The sequence below is a fragment of the Penaeus japonicus genome, unplaced genomic scaffold, assembly GCF_977035675.1.
Source record: "Penaeus japonicus unplaced genomic scaffold, GWHDUDI00000001_assembly GWHDUDI00000001, whole genome shotgun sequence".
Taxonomy (NCBI): Eukaryota; Metazoa; Arthropoda; class Malacostraca; order Decapoda; family Penaeidae; genus Penaeus; species Penaeus japonicus.
In genome coordinates this window covers 3,330,169-3,335,168 of record NW_028234403.1, presented here as the reverse complement: position 1 = coordinate 3,335,168, position 5,000 = coordinate 3,330,169, and the positions used below count along the sequence as shown (strand labels likewise).

The following is a 5,000-nucleotide window of genomic DNA, read 5'->3' as shown; positions in this document are numbered from 1 at the left end:
ATGGGTGAGTTTAAAAGAACACAAGGAATATAATTGCTGAAATATAAATCACAGGTTCATAAAAGATAAAGATACTCTCAATAAAATATCAGGTGTATCTGAGATAACCTATAAAAAAGGTTATCTCAGATACACCTGATATTGTCGGTTCTTAACACACAGTTCCCTATTGTTTCTTGAAACTTCCCTTATTTTATATTGATTTTATTTAGAGTGACTAACTGCCTTTCTACTGCACACGGACGAACAAAATAAAAGGAAGCTGGACACAACTCCTTATCAAAAGCAGTTACACATATGAATGATAGCTGTTGATACCACGAAGAAAAAGCAAAAGTAATTGCACGAAGCACACCTGGATAAGATATAATTAAAAAGGCGTTTACGTTTTCCCTTTGATATGTCCGGGCAATGCTCCTCTTGCAATCTTCTGGCGTTGGATCTTTGGCTTGTGCAAGAACAATAGTCTCCGCATATAATTGCCTGACGCACAATACAAAAGATATGTCTTACAAACATCTCGGACTTGCACATCAGGTCAACCCATCTGAGGTTCATGAATGGCCATTCTGCACTTGTTTACGGGAGAACTCACATTAGCTGTGGTATAGCGACTTGGTGAGAAGGACGAAAGAAGGTCACTTGTCCTTTAGAATGTTTCAAAAGCAGAGAACACGCTTGTAGAATAATTAATAATACGTAGAATAATTCACAACACTACTTTCCCAAGGTGTGAGAGAGAAAGGAAACAATGACTAAGAGCAAAGACGGTCAGCGGATATAAATGTACCGGCGGCGGTAGGTGTCCGCATAGAGTTCACCATTTCTAAGATAAAGCCATCACTTGCCGGTTACCATGGTAACATAATCCTCACATATGCTATGTCATCGGGAATCCTTTCGGCAAACCATATGTATCCGCGGGGAACAGTCCAAGCTCAATTCTCTGATTGACACTCGCTCTTCACTTTTTTTTTTCTTTTTTTTTTGCGGCCACGGACTATAAAAAGCTGAATAAATAAATATAAAAAGCCGTGGCACGTTTGGAGACCGGCGGTTGGATCAGCTTTGTTCTCTCAGCGTCACCCCGATAGGAATCTTCGGTTCATTCGGCAGAAAATGATATAGGTTGAATTAATGTGACCAGAAACCGATGGATAACATACGTATATGAAAAAAAAGAAATCTAATTTAAATACTGTGTTTCGAGAATAATATAGACCGAAGGAGTTCTCGTTTCCTAGAGAGGGTACTAAAGAATATACATGCAAGATACGAGTACTGAGATTCCATAAAAACCGAGCGACTGGAGGCAATAAAATATACTTTTCCTTTTCCTTTGATATCTTCCCGAACAAACTGTATAATGTCTTGTCGATGCTAATCCGCCAATCCAGCAATACTCATATGCTCTGAATCGTCGTTATGCGATGCGATCCATAAATACGCTTTTTATATCATAATCTCGCGGTGATTGTTAGACCGGTAACAAAATACCTTTCTTCGATCCTTAGTTTCCACCCTCTTTCTCTTGCTGTTTGCTTGTTGCATCTTTCCATAGTATGGCATTGTTACTTACCTCAGCTCAAGTTCTGAGAGCAAGAATTAGCATATAGAGTAAAAGTCTTTTATATGGGACCATATAACACACTTTTATCTCCGTCTGAGGCCCAGTCGTGGCGCTGGGAAGAAACTGGGTATGGATCAGTCTTTTTAAGTGTGTTGTCTACCCATAAACTGCTCGTTTCAAGTGAACCTGACAGAAACCTTTTGCATGGGTGTACATTCTTACTACTGTACTTGTCCTTTTCCTCCTTTTTGAAAATCAATAATGTTTAATTCAAATTTAAAAACATACTATTTTTTCATGTATAACAGTTTCTAGACCAATCTGTACTGGGTTTTTGATAATATGCACCTTTTGTACATAACATCGTGTATGTGTAATTACCTTTTCAATATGAATCGATAGAAAAAAATGAGGGTATAGTAATGCAAACATTATACTACGTAATAGACAAGATAAACATTGGATTTGCTTTTTTTTTTTTTTTTTTTTTTTTTTAAAGAGTCGACCTCCATTAGAAGTTTCCTGCCTCTGTATAATCATACTTTATCTATCTTTTTGTCTGTTCGTATGCCTATTTCACTTTATATATGTTCATCCCCAACTCAATAAAAAATTCAGCAACCAACATTTTGCTGCGTAGACTGAGAGAAAGTCTCTTCATTCTAATTTCAAAAATTGAACACGTATAGCTCAGGGCTTTCCCGCATACCAGCGAGTCCTTTGATCTGGTTTACCAAAACAGTATTCAAAAGCGTACTCCATCTCATCGTTTGGCCAGAGTGTGTGCACGGAGAGCTTTGGAGTCAAAAGAGAGAGTGGGCGAGAGAGAGAGTGAGAGAGAGAGAACAAGATTGAGATTAAGAGAGAGAGGGAGAGAGAGTGAGAGAGAGAGAAAGTGAGAGAGAGAGAGAGTAAGATTGAGATTAAGAGAGTGGGCGAGAGAGAGAGTGAGAGAGAGAGTGAGAGAGAGAGAGCAAGATTGAGATTAAGAGAGAGAGAGAGAGAGAGAGAGAGAGAGAGAGAGAGAGAGAGAGAGAGAGAGAGAGAGAGAGAGAGAGCAAGATTGAGATTAAGAGAGAGAGAGAGAGAGAGAGAGAGAGAGAGAGAGAGAGAGAGAGTGGGCGAGAGAGAGAGTGAGAGAGAGAGTGAGAGAGAGAGAGCAAGATTGAGATTAAGAGAGAGAGAGAGAGAGAGAGTGGGCGAGAGAGAGTGAGAGAGAGAGAGCAAGATTGAGATTAAGAGAGAGAGAGGGAGAGAGTGAGAGAGAGAGCAAGATTGAGAATAAGAGAGAGAGAGAGAGAGAGAGAGAGAGAGAGAGAGAGAGAGAGAGTGGGCGAGAGAGAGAGAGAGAGAGAGAGAGAGAGCAAGATTGAGATTAAGAGAGTGAGAGAGAGAGCAAGATTGAGATTAAGAGAGAGAGAGAGAGAGAGAGAGAGAGAGAGAGAGAGAGAGAGAGAGCAAGAGAGCAAGATTGAGATTAAGAGAGAGAGTGAGAGAGAGATGAGAGACACAGACAGACAGACAGAGAGACAGATAAAGAAAAGAAATAAAGAAAAAAACAAAAATATTAATTTCTCATATACAAGATAACATTTACCATTGCCGGATATCAGTTTCAATCAATCGTTTCACTCAGCTCTCAGTTAATAACCCTGATGGGTTTTCTGTTCCAGTTACATGATAGCAATATGTCTAACAAAACCCCAACCATCACTTTAAGACAAGATTCAAATACATTAATCAAAATGTATGTAACATCCAAGTCAAACCTGTTGATATCATGATCATTACTTTCGAGGCAAATTACTTTAGCTTATTTTCAATAGTCTACTTACTTCCCGACGAGAGATTTTGATAATGATAAAGATAATAACAATAATGATAATAATAATTATTATGATAATGATGACAATGGTATTAATAATGATGAAAATAAAAATAATAATGATAACAGTAACGAAACCAGTAATAATAATGATAATGATAATAATGATGATAATTAAAACGGCAATAACAATAGTAATGATAATAATGATAATATCAATAATCAGAAAACAATAATGATGATGACAACGATAATAATAAGGATAATAGTAATGGTGATAATAAAGATAATAATAACAAATGATAAAAATAATAATGGTGATAAGAATGATAATACAATGATAATGATAATGATGATAACGATAATAATGATAATAATAGTAATAATTATTATTATTATCATTATTATTATTATTATTATCATTATTATTATCATAATTTTTTAAAAATAATATTGATTATAATAATAATAATGATACCAACAACAACAACAATGATAATAATAAAGATAAAAACAACAACAATAATAATGATAATGATGATAATGATAATGATAATAAAATAATAATAATAATAATAATAACAATAGTAATAATGATAATAGTCAAAATAAAAGTATTATTAACAACAATAGTGATAAGTATAATACTAATAAATTCAATGGCAAAAACATTCAAGGAATGGGCTAACCAGGTTCAATCAAGTAGGCCTAAAACTGACTTCTTGGTGACTTCTTTGTGGAGTCATCTATGTGTGAAACAAATGAAAATAAAACAAAAACATAGTGGACAGAACCCGGCGTCAATCGGTAAATATGATTATGGAAGAGCAATGTTTACTGTGGAAAAAGGTATGAATGAGAACGGGTGACTTCACAATGCACAATATGCCTAACCCCCCCCCCCCCATCGTCTAACAAAAGGAAGGTAAGGGACTGGGGATGCTATGGTAAGGTAATAGACATTAATCACGTCATCACGAGGCTAAAACAACACTGCAGCTATGATGATTCTTCAATCCGTACGAATATCTCTAAAACATAAAAAGATAAAACTCGTCAAAAAAAAAAAAAGTGAAATATCGACATCCTATAAATCTAACGAAGTTAAAAATAAAAGAGTAGATAAGGCTCCCCATTAGTCGTTAAATTCATAGACAAAATCGCTAACCTGGCAACTCTGACTGAGAGTTTGGTTAGTGATATCAATAACCGCAACGGGATTAGAAAACAGGAGGGAACGCTTATTCCAGTGTGCCTAGTGTCGCTAGTGGGTGTCACATTGGTATTCCGTCTGATTCCACGTCCGTTCTGGTAATCATTCCCGTATTTTGTTCTTTAAAGATCTTCGTTCTACGTGAAGATGCCAACATGTGTGGCATTTAGCTGCACCACTTGGGCATAGAGTGATTGCTGAAAGACCTTCCATGGGTGTTTTGTCTTCAATTCCTCAAAGGGCAAATTTATTCAAAGTTATTTATTTATCCGATACATCATTCAGTGAAAATGATTTTTTCTCCTCGTTTAACAGAGAGAAAGCGGGAATGCATCATAGTCTATCTATCGCAAGTACTTTATGTTCTTCTGAAACCTAACAGAAAGAAATTC

General features: G+C 36.1%; 1 protein-coding gene across 1 annotated transcript in view; it reads right to left on the bottom strand.

Moving 5' to 3' along the window:
- Positions 1-5,000, bottom strand: part of LOC122251972 (adenylate cyclase type 5) — a gene marked incomplete in the record, with an annotated part of 631,004 nt that overhangs the window by 114,655 nt on the left and 511,349 nt on the right.